General features: G+C 36.8%; 2 long non-coding RNA genes across 3 annotated transcripts; both read left to right on the plus strand.

Annotated features, from left to right (window-relative positions):
* Positions 1-1,010: 1,010 nt before the first annotated feature.
* Positions 1,011-13,788, plus strand: LOC309813461. 2 transcript variants are annotated; one of them, XR_014295506.1, is made up of 3 exons: positions 1,011-1,051; positions 2,166-2,388; positions 6,366-13,788. It is a non-coding gene; the product is annotated as an uncharacterized lncRNA (long non-coding RNA). The 2 variants fall into 2 exon arrangements; XR_014295507.1 differs by having other exon boundaries at positions 2,342-2,388.
* A 76-nt stretch (positions 13,789-13,864) lies between these two features.
* On the plus strand, positions 13,865-16,692 carry LOC309813458. The gene is made up of 2 exons (XR_014295504.1): positions 13,865-14,361; positions 16,328-16,692. It is a non-coding gene; the product is annotated as an uncharacterized lncRNA (long non-coding RNA).
* Positions 16,693-19,611: the final 2,919 nt, after the last annotated feature.

Genomic DNA, 19,611 nt, shown 5'->3' on the forward strand with positions numbered 1-19,611 from the left:
TATGAATTTTGGGGTGACACAATTCAGTCTATAGCACTAGCCCTTCAAAGTTCACATCCTTCTTGCATATAAAATACATAAATTCCATGCAAACAGCCCCAGAAATCTTAAACTGTTTTAGCATCATCTCTAAAGTTCAAAGTCTCATTTAAATACCATCTAGGTCACATATGCAGGAGACTTGAGGTATGATTCATCCTGAAACAAGATTCCTCTCCAGCTCTGAACCTGGGAAACCACACAAGTTGTGGGCTTCCAAAATACTGTGATGGGGCAGGTCAAGGATAAACATTCCCATTCAGAAAGGGAAAAATAGGAAAGAAAGGAGGGGTGACAGGTCCCAAGTAAGTCCAAAACCTAGAAAGACAACTCTCATTGGCCCTAAAGTCTTGAGAATAATCCTCTCTGGTTTGGTGTCCCACGTTTCAGGGTCATAACAGTGGCAGCATCATCCCCCCAGCTCTGCCCTTGCAGCTCTCTGAAAGGTCCTGCCCACATGACATCTGGGATGGCAGTGGGTTTGGGGTATCCTGGCCAAGTGAGAACTGAAGGAACTAGTTCTGTCCCTTGGGCCTGTGGTGAGAGTATCAGCCCTGATGATCTCTGAATCACCCTCAGCATCATCCTTCTGTTTTCTTGAGGAGTACTGCACATTCATAACTGAAGAGATTTATGGTCCTGTCTTGTAGAATCATGCAGGCTGAGAAATCCCATGATCTGCAGTTAGTGAGTTTGACAGCATTTCTTCATTCTGTCCTGCTTTCTCTGCCTGTTTCATTTCAAAATGGCAGTGTCTTTGCTGGTATAATCCCATCTTCTCCTTCTTAGGTTTCTTAGAACCCTATTGTTTATTTTCAAAGAAATCAATGCACTGCTTTCTGCTTTCGGTGTTGGTCATCTTATAGCTTTATACTAGAGACATCATTCTTTCTCATTTGCCATCTTCTTTATTCATTTTAGTGGTTTCCAAAGAATAATTGTATGCCTTTCTCTCCTTTCTCGTTCTTCAGGAAGAGAACCATGTGAGAAGAGAGTCTGTTGGGGTAGACTGGTGAGTGTGTTGGGGAGGAGGATGGGAAGCTCTAGAAGTTACTTAGGCACAAGGGAATCAAGGAGTGAAGCAGGATGTGTCTAATTTTGAAGTGTTTTTCATACATAATTGTGGGTCATTATATATTTTAAGGTTCAAAGTGTATTGACTAACCATTCTGAGAAAACTCATGACTATGGGAGATAACTTGAAAGGATATTCTAGAAACAGTATGTAAAACAGGCTGCTGTGGGCTTAGATGCATTTTCTGCACCTGTAGTCATCACACCAGTAGTAGTCTTTAAAGGGAACTATGTCAACCAGAGAAGGTTACCTGCATTTGTATCACTGAGAAAGATTCAGAGCTATTGATGGTCACACACATACACACACACACACACACACACACACACAGACACACACCCACACACACTCCACACCACACACATGGGACAATAAATCCAGATAAAGAGCTAGATTGTTTTCTTTCTTTTGTTTCTTAATCAACTGGTTGATTTCTTTTCACAGTTGATTATAAACTGAGTGATTTACTATTATCAGAGTTGAGACTTTGAACTCAGGTTAGGATACCCCAAACCATGAGATTAAACCCACATCTCAGGACTTTCTGGACAAATTAGCTCTGAACTGGTAGTGACTACAGAATTTATTTTAACTTGATTTCTTTACAGTTTTATTGGTTCATTCATGTAATAAATAATTCTTGAGTGCCAACTCTGTGTCAGGCACTGCCTTAGATCTTGGGATCCAGCAGAGGAAAATAAGGGAACACATTTTTCTTCATCAGCTTCCATTTTCAAATCTTTGATCATGAAACTGTAAAAGTTAATATGTGTCTATATGTGGTATAATGGAAATCAGAGGCGTTAGCTAATTTTTTTCATACATAAGAAAAACTAATTTTATAGAGAGTTTTTTAAGCCTTTCCTTTCTGTTCTTCAAATGTTCCTACTAAAAAAAGAAATATTATTTTTTCAGATATATTTATGAAACAGAATCTCTTACATAATTTCTCAAATATCCTTCATGATAGCTCCAGCCAATGCATTTTATTTTCAGGAATTGTGTTTTGTGCACTTGATGTTCTGTTCTTCTTCAATTTTATCTTTGGTAGTAAAACACTTCTCCTATAAATTCTGACAAGGACTCCAGGAAGAAAGAGCTTGGATTTTTGCCAATCTTGGTAGTGTGCTTTCAGATCAAGGAAATGTTCTAAAATCAGTATTTAAATAGCATACTTGGCAAAATGTTCTGCCCTGAAAAAAATGGATGACTTTTTTTTTTTTGAAGAGGAAGAGTAATGGGAACCAGACAGTGAAGTTCAAGAAGCCAGTCCCGTAAGTCTACTTCCCTTTGTCGCAGAATAATCCCCTTCAACTCCCTTCAACATCTCAGATCTCTTTCTCCACTATCAGCTATCTTCTTCTCTTTCTATTTTGTTTTTAGTGAATTGCAGAATTGCAACCTTCTATTTTATTTTGTCTAAAAGCCTCTTCAATGCAATATCTGACTATCACAATACTTTTATGCCATATACAGCCATTTCATCTTTGTAAAATCTCCATTGGTTCTTCCCCTTTTTCACTAACGCTGATTTATCCTCCTTCTCTGAGATGGAGAGATACAGCCTTTGATATTATGTCCTATTCTGCTTCCCTCAAAGCTCTATCCTTTTCCCCCCTACGTTGTTGCTCTTAAGAAATTTATAACTTTGTTTCTACTGCCTGGACTGATGACAGCTAAATCAGCTTTGCCTTATGAATACTTCCACAAACCATTTGCTTGTCTTATCTTTCAGCTCTTTAAAAGTTTCTTGAAAAAGTACTGGGCACCATTTAAATCAACTGAAAAGAGCATGAGATAAAGTAAAAGACAAATAATGGGAGAATGATACAGTTGGAGATCTGGTCATCATGTAGGCTCATTTGGTACAAATTTTTCATTTATATTTTGAAAATAATAACTTGTGAGTTCTAGAGGGTTGTGGCATGAAACAGTATGGTAGATCTCCTAATTTAATCATGATAGCTACCCACCATGGCCATCATTAAAAAGTCTACAAACAGTAAATGCTCGAGAGGGTGTGGAGAAAAGGGAACCCTCCTACACTGTTGGTGGGAATGTAAATCGGTGCAGCCACTATGAAGAACAGTATGGAGCTTCCTTAAAAAACTAAAAATAGAGCTACCATATGATATAGGAATCCCATACCTGGGCATATACCCAGACAAATCTATAATTCAAGAAAAAAATGCACCCTAATGTTCACAGCAGCACTATTTACAATAGCCAAGATGTGGAAGCAACCTAAGTGTCCATTGACAGATGAATGGATAAAGAAGATGTGGTACATATATACAATGGAATATTGCTCATCCATAAAAAGGAATGAAATAATGCCATTTGTGGCAACATGGATGGACCTAGAGATTATCATACTAAGTGAAGTAAGTCAGACAGAGAAAGATAAATATCATAATATATCACTTATGTGTGGAATCTAAAAGTGACACAAATAAACTTATTTACAAAACAGAAGCAGACTCACAGACAAAGAAAACAAACTTATGATTACCAAAGGGAAAATGAAGGGGGGGAATAAATTAGGAGTTTGGGATTAATATAGACACACCACTATATATAACATAGATAACCAACAAGAACCTATTGTATAGCACAGGGAGCTCTACTCAATATTTTGTAATAATCTATATGGAAAAGAATCTGAAAAAGAATGGATATATGTATATGTATAATTGAATCACTTTGCTGTACACCTGAAACTCACACAACATTGTAAATCAACTATACTCCAATATAAAATAAAAATTAAAAAATAAGATAGCTACCCATATCAGGTTCACACTATGAGGCTGGCATGGTGTGACACGCTTCAAAAATAGTAAATACTTTAGTCCTCTAGACTCTGTCACATGAGATAAATAAAGAATGGAGAAGTTAATAATTTGTCTAAGAACAAACAGTAAGTGACAACCTAGTATTCATATCCAAATCCACACAACTTCACAGCTTGTGCTTATGACAGACAATTGGGCCACACAGCCTTCCCAAGTTCATCCAAGGCCTCTCTCCACTCTGTCGCAGTGACTCACTTCCTTGAGAGAATTCTTATCTCTTACACACACCGAGATAAATTGCAGAAACCATGGCCAGGTGTTTAAGTGGAAACATTGACTAAGAGCCATCTAATCGAGAAAAGCATCAGCTGGTCAAGTTTGCAATAGCCCTCACATGTCTGGTTCTACTCATGTGTGTGAAATGGTCATTATCAGTGTTCCCCAAGATGGGTACCTACTCTTTAAAAGTGTTATCATCTTGGGCCATGTGTTCAGGCTTCCTGATTCATAGGAGACAAAGAGAATTTCAACTCAGAATTTCAATCTCAATCTATTTGCCATGATGCTGAGTTACACAGGACTGGGGCACATGTAAAATAAATACCTCTTTCTGTTCCAAGCCTTGATGAACATTTTTCTTGATGCATTTGGATTCCTCGGGTAAGAAAATCACAATGTAAAGCCATTCTTTACATTCGATGTTGTGAGTTTGAACAAAGGGCTGTGAGACCGCTATGGTGTGAAAGCTGGTGAAGTTCACAGAACAAAAGAGGATTAAGCCCCCTTAAAATCACAGCATTCCACTTCATTTTACTTTGTGTTGTTATGTCGAAAATTGAATTTGCTAGTTTGCAAGTACATATAATAGCCAGTTAGAGCTTTGTTCAACTGATTAGTTAGTGTGCTTTGAAGCAAGAGATTGAAAAAACAATGAAGAGATTTGAACTCATATAAAATCAGCTCTGTGCTAGGAAAGAATTTTTACTTTCACGGAGAGTCATATAAAAAAGTCTATTTTCATGACCAAAAACTGATCCTTTGTAAAATTTTTGTTACCATTGCTTTGATTGAAACTTTTTTTTTGTATTCCTGTTGCCAGTTGTATGAGTGACAACACTCTTAAAAATGGTGTTAAGTCCCCAATATATACTCAACAATCCAGTATCTATCTGGTTGGCTTATATGAAGTCATTGAGGATTGTGGAAGATTGAGAGGTAGAAATAGATGCCTCACCCTTTATCATCGTGAACAGTTTTTTAAGAACCTGGACTCTCCAGGCAGCCATGTATGTCACTGTGACCATGAAACAACATCAAAGCTCATGGCTAGTGGGATATCTGAGCACCAATGCACAGAGTAATATGAAATTCATGGCTCAGGCCAGTGTTTCAGGGGGAGATGAGGTGCTTTTTTAGAATACCATGTTCTTTCTTATGAAGCTGATAGACCATCAAATCTGTTCCATCACCATATGTACAAATGAGAAGCCATTCCCAAAGAACTGGTTAGTACAGGACCCATTTGACAAGAGGTTATTGTTGAAAAGTAAAGCTCTCTAAATTCCTTCTATCAAGGAATCGCATCACACAGGGAGATCAGCTCGGTGCTTTGTGACCACCTAGAGGGGTGGGGCAGGGAGGGTGGGAGGGAGATGCAAGAGGGAGGGGATATGGGGATATATGTATACGTATAGCTGATTCACTTTGTTATACAGCAGAAACTAACACACCATTGTAAAGCAATTATACTCCAATAAAGATGTTAAAAAAATAAAATTAAAATTAAAAAATAAAGAAAAATAAAGTGCTCTTCACTTCCTGCAGAGATTGGTGATAGCAAAATAAATGAAAAAGCATTCTTGAACTGTTATTGTTTTGGCCATCATTCTGAAATTTTTACGAGATCAAATGCAGATACCTTTGAGTAGGGAAGGTGAGACAGAGATTTATGCCCATCTAAGAAGCAAATGTATGATTTATGAATATTTTTCGTCTCAAAAAATAGAGAACAAGTTTTTCATTAATTTTTTTTAGGGATACTTTCTTTTTTATTGAAGTATAGTTGGTTTACAAAGTTGTGTTAGTTTTAGGTGTACGGCCAAGTGATCCAGTTTTATATGTTTACACACACACATATATATTCTTTTTCAGATTCTTTCCCATTATAGTTATTAAAAGATACTGAATATAGTTCCCTGTGCTATACTGTAGGTCCTTGTTGTTTATCTATTTTATACATAGTTGTCTGTATCTGTTAATCCCCAATTCTCAATTTATCCCTCTTCCCCCCTTTCCCCTTTGGTAATCATAAGATTGTTTTCTATGTCTATGAGTCTAAGCCTGTTTTGTAAATAAGTTCATTTGTATCATTTTTTAAGATTCCACATATAAGTGATATCATATGGTATTTAACTGCAAAACATTCTCATTCCCATGAACTCTTTTTCTTTTTTAAGGATTTATTTGCAAAATGTTGAGAAATGCGTCTTCTGTTCTTGGCAAATAACTTTGACATTAGCAACTGCAGAAGCAGATGCTTGTCCACCCTGCTATCCAAAAAGAATAAAGAAGCACGCCAAGGTCAGAGCTATCTGAAAAAATCCAGTAATGACAGATGAAGAAATTACAGAAAATGAGAGCCATACAAGAACGGCAGAAACCAATGATTCTGTTGCTGGATTACATTGACCTCAGTGGAGAAGGAAAGGCAGCCCACAGTGTTTATTAGGGTTCGTTTTACCATGAGTTCCTCACTTGGAATTGTAAAATTCTAGCAAACTGATCTCTAATTAGGGCAAAATCATCCCACTCAATTCCAGCTTCGTGAAATGTTGCAGAAGTTTTCCCACTATTCATTGAGATAAAATATTTTTTTAAAAATATGAGTAAATCCAAACTCCAATCTGCAAAACAGACTATTTACCTTGAGTAACAAGCAACAATAGAAATTCATCCAATATCAAATGGCTGGAATTAAATGAGAGACCTTTGCTGTTACAAAAGATATCCCTGAAAGGAAAGGTGACGTGTGTTTCCTCTGGCCACACACATCAAAGGAAATGCCACACAAATGCTGCTTTTTTGCAGGTTTGTTTAGGTATGTCTTCAAAGGACTTGGATTTAGGCAATGGGTTAATCCTTAGCAAAAGAAAAAAAATGAACATGTGTCATAGTTATGGAGGATCAAAGCTAAAATCTACCAAGTGATTACTTTGTTCTAATGAAAAGTAATTCTGCAGAAGCATTTGGAAATCCAATGGTCTATAAAAATGGTAAATAAATGCTTCCCGACCAACTGTTGCATGGGATTTAACTGTGATTTTAGCACTTTACTAATGATTCCTTATGCTGATCTGATACTGCTCATGTCAGCTTGGCTATGAAGTTCCAGGTTGCAGACCCAGTCTCTGTGTTTGGAGATGGGGGAGAGAAAAGCCCACATGGAGACAAGTGAACATGTGGATGAGCCACGACAGAAGCACAACTTGTATTTCCTGCTAGTAAGCTCAGGCAGGCAAATATCCTGACCCAGATTTAAGAGTTCTAGGAGGTGGCTGTCACCATTGGTCCCCCAGTCAAGGAGAAGTTCTAGTTTGCACAGGTGGTCTTGTTCCTTCACCTCTGCTCCAGGGTGTGGGGATTGAGGCCACTGTGAGCACAGGCCCAGCAGCCAAGGCAGGAGGGATTATTGCTTTACTTCTTCGTACCCCTACCTCCTCCTCCCTGGACTGAAGGGGAACCTCATTTTCTCCAGTTTGGCTGAGAAATGACCAGAGATATTCCTAAAAACTTAAAGAAAATAAAATATTTAACAAGGAGGCATTTCATAAAGTAAAATTTTGACCCAAATGTAACTAATATTTTGGCTCGTATGTAATACCTAGTCCCTAATTATGTTTATTAGGGAGTCACTTGATATTTTAGCTCTAGTTTTTAGAGAGACCACCTAGCACTAGATCCTAGACTTCTCAGTGGTAGGGACTTGACTTTATCCATTGCTGTAATCTCTGCAGTGTCCATCCAGAACTGGGCCATAAACAAGGCCCGTTCCTGTCCTCAGTTCTCAGCACCATACTGCACTGACATTTCCTCACCTCTTATAATATGGAAAGCAGATCCCATATACTTCAAGTGGACATAGTCTATTCCAAGTGTCCCTGTGCAGGATTTACTTATTTTCTTTTAGTCCCCACCTCCATCCATCTTCTCCAGCCCAATTCTTTTCCAGTTATGTTTTTTGTGGTTTTTGTCAATCTTACTACAATTGAGTGATTAGGTGGGTGACAGAGAAGATGCAGGCATGAAGGGCAGCAATAAATACATGTCTTTGGGTTGATTGAAAGTCATCAGAGGTGGCAGAACAAGAAAAGTCAAGGAAGGTATGGCATATAGAACATAACCCAAAGTGGTGCCTCAGGGATGTTTGATCACCCACTAAACACAGAACAAGAACCCCTAATATGACACACAGAAATCTAAAACTTACTGTACAGTTTGGCCTTTATTTTTCTGAGGGCCAGAAACCTACCACCATGTGAGGTATTTACAGGCACTAGTTAGAGAGCAGAGCACAGCCTGAGGCTTTCTGCTGGGAACTTCTCTACAATATCCCCACCAACGTTAAAGGAGCTTTCTCATTAAAGCCCCAGGAGTTTCTGTTTTTAAGGCCAGAAATAAAAAAGAAAATTATTTTTCAAGTTTGACTCTTCTTTTTGCCAAATAAGGATATCCTTTCATAGGATACACTGGAAGATTGGTGTGTTAGGCTCTGAGATTTATGAAATCTTCAGTCAAATTTCAGCTAGGAAGGCTCATTAGGAAAATTGCAAATCAATATTGTTTATATTTAAGTTGTTAAATATAACTTCACAACATTAAAAGTCTGTACCATGGTAATAGGTATCATCTGAAAATGTATAACTCACCTAATGGATCATTCCATTAACTACGATAGGAGAAGAATTCAAGGCACTCTTGACTTTCCTATTGGTTTGGTCATATACTGTTCAAACAAGTCCTAACGCATTAGTTATTCTTCCTTGTCATGTATAGATCTTACCCCAGGGCTGGGGTGGGGAGAAAAAGAGGGAAAAAAAATCATGGAGTATTAAAAAATCCAAAAGATAAGGTAAGAAAATTAGATTTTCTAGGTAAATTTCAAAATGAATTCATTATCTTAGACCATGTTTCAGTATACACTTGCCATCTCTAAGTTATCTCCACACATTTTTTTAAAACCACTCCAACTGAACTTTTACCCCCACTACTCCAGTGACACTTTGCTTGAAGGTCATTAATAAGTGGTCAGTTCTCAGTTCTCAGACACAGTTTCTCATCCTTTTGCAATGTCTTGTTTTTTTATTTTTTTTAATTAAAAAATCTTTTTAAATTTTCATTTCCTTTTAACATCTTTTTTAGAGTATAATTGCTTTACAACGGTGTGTTAGTTTCTGTTATATAACAAAGTGAATCAGCTATACGTATACATATATCCCCATATCCCCTCCCTCTTGCGTCTCCCTCCCACCCTCACTATCCTACCCCTCTAGGTGGTCACAAAGCACCAAGCTGATCTCCCTGTGCTATGCGGCTGCTTCCCACTAGCTATCTATTTTACGTTTGGTAGTGTATATATGTCCATACCACTTTCTCACTTTGTCCCAGCTTACCCTTACCCTTCCCCGTGTCCTCAAGTCCATGCTCTAGTAGGTCTGTGTCTTTATTCCCACCTTACCTCTAGGTTCTTCATGACTTTTTGTTTTGTTTTGTTTTGTTTTGTTTCTTAGATTCCATATATATGTGTTAGCATACGGTTTTTGTTTTTCTCTTTCTGACTTACTTCACTCTGTATGACAGACTAATGCATCTCTTGAGTACACATGCCTTCAGGGTTACTTACACTTTGTATTCATGTGGTCCTGTTGGGAGTTTCAGGAAGATAGATAAGGAGGTGGCTCCTCTTTGCAGGTGAAAAAAAAAGACGTCATGTGCAGCCAATGCTTAAAACTCCGCTTACATTTTCAAGAGGTGTCTACGGCCACGTCTTCTTCTCACAGATTGTGAGAGATTGAAGAGGCTTGGGGAAAAGTCCCAGCAGGTTGTTCGATTTCTTTTATGCCTTATTTGTCACTTCATGACATTGTGGATGCTTATTTTTACCTCATTTCACCTCTAGAGAATGTTGCCAGGGGACACACTGAATGCTTGCTAGCATCCTCCGTGTCTTCTCTGTTTACCCATCTCCAGAGAAGCTTATGCAAACAGCATGCTGATGTTTTATGATTTTAAATTCCAGGGGAGCAAATAAGTCCCTTTCTTAGAATACTACCAGGATAAAAAAATAGAAAATAAACCCAAATTAAATTTCACCAGTCATGGCCAAATTCTCATCTTTTGTAACTTTATTAGGAAATTTTATGAAAAGCCTCTTAACCACTTTTATGTACAAATTTTTCCCCTTTTTAACAAAATATTGCTTCAAAATTCATAAAGGATAAGAAATCAGATGACTAGCTTTGACTTGTTAATGATGTATGGCTTTTACATACTTTTAAAATGAACTATTCATAAATCCACTAACTGTAAGTTATAAATTGGCTTTCCAAACAAGTTTCTTTTATGTGGACATAGTTGCTGTACTAAATGTCTTTACACAAGCTGCCATAAATTATTTCTGAATTACTTATTGTTAAAAAATAAACAAGCAGATTTACCCCCTTTCTCTCCACCTAAAACCACGTATTCAAAATATTTGAAGTTAGACTTCAAAATATTGAACTTGACATGAATAATCTTGACACTGAAAAAGCTAACCCCAAATTAAATATTTATTTTCTCAGTTCCTTAATGCAATATTAAATCAATAGCAGTTAATTTTAGTAAAATCACATTTGGACAATATATTGCAAGGAAATGGTTAATGTAAATCCAGAATTTTGATATGATAACATCAATATGTATTTTATACAAATGAATCAGCTCTATTTTTCTTGAGTTCTGAAGAACATGAGTTTCTAATTCTAGAGATGTTTTAAAGCTGAACTCAATGGTAAAGGCCTGCTGAATCAATGCCATGGTATGAGTTCTCTGCATGTGCCCTGTGGGGTGTAGACTTTGGTAAAGCCATATCTTGGGATGAGAAGTGTGTGTTGCATGGGCTTGGGGGTAAGGAGGATTCTGGTTTCTAGAGACTGAAAGTTTCCATAGAGAAAATATTAAGAATAACTTAAAGTTTTCCATTGTAACATATTTGCCCTAATGACTTTTATAAAATCATATTCCATTTTAAATATAATATAAGTGCATTTAAACTTTGGGGAAGTGGAAAAAGAAAAAAATCAGTCATAGCTGCACTGCTCTGATGTTAACCACTGTTAACATCTTGTTGCATTTTACCCATTATTTGTCATTTTCCATATTTTATGCTCCAAATGCCTTATTTGACACAGCTTTTTCAGGCAGATAATACTGAATTATCTATGGAGAACTTACTACAAGTACTTTACATACATTATCCCCTTATGTCTATACAGCATTCCTGTGAGGCAGGGACTATTTATTACCTCTATTTCACGACAAAAGAAAATTGAGGAAGGCTTATGAAGGTTAATTAATTTGTCCAGGTCATACGGCTAGTAAATTGCAATGCCTGGCCTCAACTCAAGGAAGCCTAACTTTAGAGCTCTTTATTTAAATGTTATGCTATATTGTGTCTCTACAAAGTTGCTTTTGGTGGAATTTATGTAGATTGAAAATAAAATTATCTGACTATTGTCAGAAAAAAACTTTACCATGTTTCTCTGTTAAAGATACAAGTAATGGGCTCCAAGCTAATTTTGTAGATTGATTATATTGTTAAAATTTATTGGTCTAATTTTTCTTATAAAAATTATGGTTGGCAATAACTTTAAGGGATATTTGGTTCAGTAATTAAGTAACTAACTGAATTACCTTTAATTTTGACTGAATTTTCCCTCCTCCCCTGTAGGTTCTCAATCCTTCCCTTTTCTGTTTTTTTTTTTTTTTTTTTTTCTGGACTGTGCACGCTGAAATTCGTATTTTCTCTTTGGCTTTAAAAAAGGGATCAAAGCAAAATTAATCACACTTCCTTTTAAAATTTATTTCTGCAAGTGCAAAGCCACAATAGTGCTTGAGATTTCAGATTGTATAGAAAATGAAACTTGGAGAAAGGGTGAGTGAATTGCAGGCAGGAAGGCATAACTTACAAAAAATCAGTCTGAATTTTTACTGCCCAGTTTCAAGGGCATAAATCACTGTTGATTAAGAATGTGATTGTTGTTTGTGTAACTGTCTTTTTTATATCCAGATCTAGACATTAGCAGCTGCCCAAGCAAACCCTTCAGTGCTCTTTTGAGCAAATTGAAATGCTGAGAATCAGGAGAGTTTTGGGAAGAAAGCCGACTTTGAGATGGTTTAAGCAGCTGCATAGAACCTGAATGAGGTTTTGGCTTTTCCTACCAGCTTATTTATTAGATAAAGAGTGATAATAGCAAAGGTTTGCCATATTGACATATTATCATGTACTCTAGGTCCTCAGAGTGAAATGCAGAGGGGAGAATTCCTCTCCTGGAGACAAAATCAGGAGCCCTCTCCTCCACACTGTCTGTAATCAGGGATGGAGAGCAAAGGAGAGTAAAAATTGGAACAACACTACCCCATATGTATACTTGTGAGTTATACAGGCATCGTGGGGTGGTAGTGAATTGAAACCAGCACTATTTACAATAGCCAAGACATGGAAGCAACCTAAATGTCCATCGACAGATGAATGGATAAAGAAGATGTAGTATATTTATACAATGGAATATTACTCAGCCATAAAAAAGAATGAAATAATGCCATCTGCAGCAACATGGATGGACCTGGAGATTATCATACTAAGTGAAGTAACTCAGACAGAGCAAGACAAATACCATATGATATCACTTATATGTGGAATCTAAAATATGATACAAATGGATTTATTTACAAAACAGAAATAGACTCACAAACATAGAAAACAAACTTATGGTTACCAAAGGGGAAAGGTCAGGGGGAAAGAATAAATTGTGAGTCTGGGATTGACATATACACACTACTCTATATAAAATAGGTAATCAACAAGAGACTAAGGTATAGCACAGGGAACTCTACTCAATATTTTGTAATAACCTATAAGGGAAAAGAATCTGAAAAAGAATGGATTCATGTATATGTATATGTATAAATGAATCACTTTGCTGTGCACCTGAAATTAACACAACATTGTAAATCAACTATATTTCAATAAAATTTTCTTTTAAAAAAAGGAAGAAAAAAGAATAGATTAGGTACAATTGATACCTGGAGATGTCTGTCTCTGTCACTAACTAGAGGGTTAACTTAAGAGACAACTAACCTCTCCGGGTCTTAGTTTTCTCCTCTGAGCACCGTGAAAAGATTGGACTGGTTGACCACTTCTCATATCACATTCTTTGCAATTTCAGTAGCCTCATGATTCTTAGTTGGTGTTGAGCACATAGGAAGCCATTACATAGCTTCTGATTAACTGGCTCTGGAATCAGATGTCGGTGAACCTGGGGGTGACCACATAATAGAGGACAAAAAGGAATACAACCTTCACATGACTGATGAATAATACATAAGTGGTACTGAGGAAGGGAGGGTTATACATTTCATAGTTTAATGGACAGTGTTTGAACTGGACATTTTCCTTGATTTCCATGAGGACTTTGATGCCTGAGGTGATGGTCTTCAGAGTGAAACCAAATCACCAAATTCTTTTCTTTAATAATAATTTTTAAATTAAATTAAATTAAATTAAATTTTTATTGAAGTATAATTGATTTAAAACACTGTGTTAATTTCAGATATATATATATATATCTGGGTATGAATATAAAAGAATATATATAAAAGAATATATAAATATGTAATATAAAAGAATATACATATATTCTTTTTCAGATTCTTTTCCATTATGGGTTATTACAATAATTCCCTGTGCTATACAGTAGATCCTTGTTGGTTATCTATTTTATATATAGTATTGTGAATATGTTAATCCCAAACTCCTAATTTATCCCTCCCCCCTTTCCCCTTTGGTAACCATAAGTTTGTTTTCTATGTCTGTGAGTCTGTTTCTGTTTTGTATATAAGTTCATTTGTATCATTTTTCTTTTTTTAGTTTCCACATATAATCGATGTCATATGATCAAATCACTGACTTCTGTAACGTATCCATATAATTAGGTCTAAGTGGAATCTTGGTTTAAGTGATTCTTCTTTTTTTTTTTTTTTTCGGTACGCGGGCCTCTCACTGCTGTGGCCTCTCCCGTTGCTCCACGGCATGTGGGATCTTCCTGGACCGGGGCACGAACCCGTGTCCCCTGCATCGGCAGGCGGACTCTCAACCACTGTGCCACCAGGGAAACCCTAAGTGATTCTTAACATGTAAGTTCTTCAACAGGTAGGGCAGTGCCGTGGGTTGGATTGTGTCCTCCCCCAAACCTCTGTCGATATTTGACTCCCCATCACCTGTGAATCTGATCATACTTGAAAATAGAGTCTTTGTAGATTTAATCAAGTTAAGGTCATGATGAGGGACCTTAATCCAATATGACTGATGTCCTTATTTGAAGATGGAAAATTGGGCACAGATGCAGATACATAGGAAAACGCTATGAGAATGGAAGCAGAGGTTGGAAGGAAACATCTACAAGCCAAGGAACTGAGGATGCTCGGCTGTGACCAGAAGCTGGGAGGGGGCACAGAGCAGATGTCCCCTCAGAGCCTTCAGAAGGAGCCAACCCTGCCGACAACTTGATCTCAGACTTAGGGCCTCCAGATCTGCAAGACAATACATTTCTGTTGCATTAATCTACCCAGTTTGTGATAATTTGTTTTGGCAGCTCTAGGAAAGCAGTTAGAGGTAGGAAATTTCTTCCAAGCCATTTAGTCCTGGATGATGAGGCTAAAATAAATCCAAGTTATAGAAAAAAACTTTAGGTAGTCAGCTAACTATTTCCTTCCTCACTGATGGAAACCAAGGTTTGAGAAACCTGAGGATTCTGGCCTTGAGATAAATGTTCTCACTAATCGGCAGAAAGGGAGTCTTTTTTCCTCCTAAGTTTAGAAGCTGTTCACAACTGCCCACAGGGTCAACAGTTTGTGAACTTTGCGACTCTGCTTTCTACCATTCTAGTGAAAACAATTTCAAAGTTGAACTGCTTTAAGGTGAAAAGGTAGGAATCACGCCTAGTATTCCAGATTCAGGTGTATATACGTGTGTTTATGAAGACAAAGAACAGCAAATCTCAGTGAGCTATCATGAGGCTCTTTGTGTGGCTGAGTAGCTCTCACAACAACCATAAAACATTATTTGTCTATTGTACCAACATGTAAACTAACGGCAGTTATATGCTGTGCTCTCTGTCACCTCTTCCTCACCCACCTCCTCCCAAGGAAATCAGGGGAGCACCTTGGGGACACCAAATCTATCTAAATTGCTTAATAATTAAAGACATGAAAGTAGTACATATTAATTGATCAGGTAAGTGTTATACGCTTAAGTGCTAGCTAGCACTGTGCCAGGTATTTGAAGCACTCTGCCAGATACTTTAAACAAAATATTAAGGCATGATCCCTGCCTTCCAAGAACTTAAAATGCAGTGAAAATAGGGATCAAGAGTACAGACCCAGGAGTCGGGGTGTTATGGTTTTGGTCTGACCTCCATGCAAACTGTTTCAGAAACGTTGGGCAAATTACCCTCTCTCTGCTTCATTTCTTCACTCATCAAATGATAGCAGCTACTACATATGCCAAAAGAGTTATTTAGGTTAAATCCTTATATACTAGTAAGTGCTTATTAAATACTGACTATTGTTATATTACTGACATTACTTTTGAAATTAGTTTGAGAAGTAACATTAATGAACACAACAATTTTAGAGAAGACTCTCAGGAATAAATGCTAAGAAGCAAAACTCAACCGTGAAATATATCTATATCTGTATCTATATCTATAATATAAATATATAGAAAACGATATATAAATATATATACAGAATTCATTGCATGTTAGACTTCACTATTGTAATCTTGGTGACTGAGAAAGAACCAGTATTACAGGCCAATAAAGGAGGGCTTAGCAGTAGGTTGGGTAGAGAAAGCAGTCAGACCAAGTAATTTTTTTCATCAACTGGGTGGAAAGGAAAAACTAGCAAATTTCTTTCCTTAAAACTTTGTATTTGACTGAATGTTTTTAAAAGGATTTCTGTGAATGTCATTCTCATTGCTTAAAATGAATAGAATACTAAAGGCTTACATCACCAAATCTTAGTTGTGGTAGCAGAATAATGATCCCCTAAAGATATCCATCTCCTAACCCTTAAGTCCTATGAATATTTTACCTTCCAGGGCAAAAGGGACTTTGCAGAGGTGATTTTGTTAAGGATCTTGAGGTTGTCGAGAGAATGCTGGATTTTCTACATGGGCACAGTCTCACCACGGGTCATTAAGGGCAGAGAATCTTTCCCCACTGTGGTCAGAGGGAGACAGGACTCCAGAAGGACAGTCAGAGAGGTTGCTGTCTTGGAAGACGGAGCAAGGAAGCCATGAGCTGAAGCATGTGGGTGGTCTTTAGAAGCTGGAAAAGGCAAGAAAATGGATGCTCTCCTAAAGCCTCCAGGATGAAATGCTGACATCTTGACTTTTGCTCACTGAGACCTGTGTCAGACTTCTAACCTGCAGAATTATACATAATAAAATTGAGTTGTTTTAAACCACTAAGTTTATGATAATTTTTAACTACAGCAACAGAGATCTGAGCTATCAGGTACTGTACCTTATCAAAACAAGCTAGGAAGAGGACATTTTCACCCTTTCCCTGCTCTCTCTTTAACTGTCTGTTGCTTTTTCCTTTGTTCCTTTAGTTGTTGTTGTTGTTTTTAATTGTTAATATTTATTTTTATTGATAAAACTCTAGTGACGATATAATCAACACAACTACACCACTCAACACTTTCTCCCTTTAGTTGTTTTTAAAAGGTGAGGGATAACTTCGTCTTCTGCACAAGATATAGTATCAGTGACTGAATATTACCCTCCTGCTTGATAAAACCAAAAACCAAAAACAACAACCCAAAAAACAGACAGTACGTAAAAAGAGTTTTCAAGACACTGGGCATTAGACTCAAAGCATAATGATCCCCGAAAAGAAAGCGAGTCCTATAATTTCCCCAGTTTACTGCCCCAGGTCGCAGCAGGGAGAGGGGGGAGACCCAGGTGCAGCCCAGTGGATTACTGAGTTGAAGAGTTGGATGTGAGGGTTGATCTGGGGAGACCAAGGAGGCTGGAGTTCTCAGGACAGAGCCCTGGAGACTACAGAGCTGCACAGAGTTTGCTCCCTGGAGATCTAAAGAGTAGATTTTCCTTGGAGTCGTCATCAGAGCACTGGTCAGTGCAGGGGAAGAAATAATCATCCAAGCCTAAGGAAACAACCAACCAAAAGTGTTAGCAGGAACAGTGATTGGCACTTACACAGCCTGGGAATAGTTCCCGTTTCCAGTAGCCATACTGGAAAAACTCATAATTCAAGATAGCTCCTGCCCAAGTACCAGGAAATTATTAGTCCTAGACTGAGTACCTCTCTGGATCTGCCTAAACAATCAGAGAGGCAAGCTCAAAAAGCTTAAATTATTTCCAAGTCCTTAACTAAATCCTAGAATAAAGCCCCAAACAAGGCAAAATTCACCTTTTTTTAAATTAGAGTGAATCTTACCAGACATGCAAAGAAGTAGGAAAACATAATGCAGAGTGAAGAGAATAATCAGAAAATCAAAAATGACCTAGAACTTCCACAGATGTAATAATTAGCAAAAAAAGAAAATTAAAATAGTTATAACTGTTTTCCATATGTTCAATGTGTTCAGTAGAGAAGGATTCAAAATTTTAGAGGCTAAAGCTACAAAGTATGATATTGGATGGAATTAACAATTTTCATCACAGAAGAAAAAAACCAGTGAACTTAAAGCCATAGTAGCAGAAACTATACATAATGAAAAGCAGAGAGAAAAAATTAAATGAAAACTATCAGTGGGTTGTAGGAAAATTTCAAGCAGGCTCATGTAATTCAGGTCCCTGATGGAGAGAAGTGTAGGGGCAGGAAAAACATCTGAAGAAATGATGGCCAAAATATTTCCAAACTTGATGAAAAATTTAATACTATAGATTAAGATCAGTTCATCAAAAGCATATTAGAATTCTAAACGTTTATGCCTCTAGTAACAGATACATGAGGCTAAACAGATAGAACTGCAAGGAAAAGTAGAAATATCCTCAACTATGGTCAGAAATTTCAATACCCCTCTCTCAGTAAATAACAGAACAAGAAGAGAAAATATTAAGAATGTAATAAAACTTAACCGCACTATTTCCAACTTGGTCTATTTGACATTTATAGAATACTCTACCCAACAAAAGAATAATATGCAGTTTTTTCAATTGCATGTGGAATATTTACCAAGATAACTCATATTCTCAGTCATAAAATAAGTCCCAATCAAAACCTCAGCAGGTGATTTGTAAAAATTGGTAGGCTGATTCTAAAATTCATACAGAGGTACAAAGGATTTAGAATAGCCAAAATATTTTTTAAAAAGAACAAATTTAAAGGACTAATCCTAACAGATATCAAGACCTTAATAAAGCCACAGCAATCAAGTAATGTGGTATTGCCTTTAAGATAGACAAATAGATCTATTAAAAAGATAGAGGTCCGGACATGGACCCATATGTATAGGGACAATGGATTTTTAACAAAGGTGAAAGTAATTCCATGGAAAAAGGATAGTCCTTTCAATAATTTATGCTGGAACAATTGAATATCTATATACAAAAACAAAAACAAAAAACAAAATACATTGGTCCATACTATATCTCACCGTATACAAAATTAACTTAAAATGGATTATAGGCCTAAATGTCGAACCTAAAATGGTAATAATTCTAGATGTAAACATAGGAGAAAATCTTTGTGACCTTGTGTTAGGCAAAGGTATCTTAGCTACATTACCAAAAGCATAATACACAAGGAGTAAATTGATAAATTGGACTTCATCAAAATTTTTTAAAAATCTGCTCTTCCAAAGACACTCTTAAGAGAAAGAAAAGCCAAGCCATATACCAGGAGAAAATTCAAGGACTTGTATCCAGAATATATAAAGAACTCTCAAAACTCAATAAGTGAAAAGAACCAAGCCATCAAAAATAGGCAAAAGATCTGAAGAGTCAATTCACAAAAGGAGATTTAAAAATGGCAAATAAGTACACACACAGAAATGCTCACTCATTAATTATTAGGCAAATGAAAATTAAAACCATAATAGGATGTCACTACAGACTGTGCAAAAAGGACAAAAATTTAAAAGACTGACCACACCAAATGTGGTCAAGGATGTAGAGAAATACAGCACACATACACGGATGGCGAAAATGTAAAATGATATAACCACTTTACAGAACAATCTGGCAATATCTTTAATAGTAAAACATATAGTTATCACATGATCTAGTCATTCTGTTCTTAGCCATTTATTCGAGAAAATTACCCAAATACTTGTACACAAATGTTCATAGCAGCTTGATTTGTAATAACCAGGGACAGGAAACAATCCAAATGTGTATCACATGTGAATAGATAA

This window comes from Mesoplodon mirus, assembly GCF_964341445.2.
Source record: "Mesoplodon mirus genome assembly, chromosome: 2".
Classification (NCBI taxonomy): domain Eukaryota; kingdom Metazoa; phylum Chordata; class Mammalia; order Artiodactyla; family Ziphiidae; genus Mesoplodon; species Mesoplodon mirus.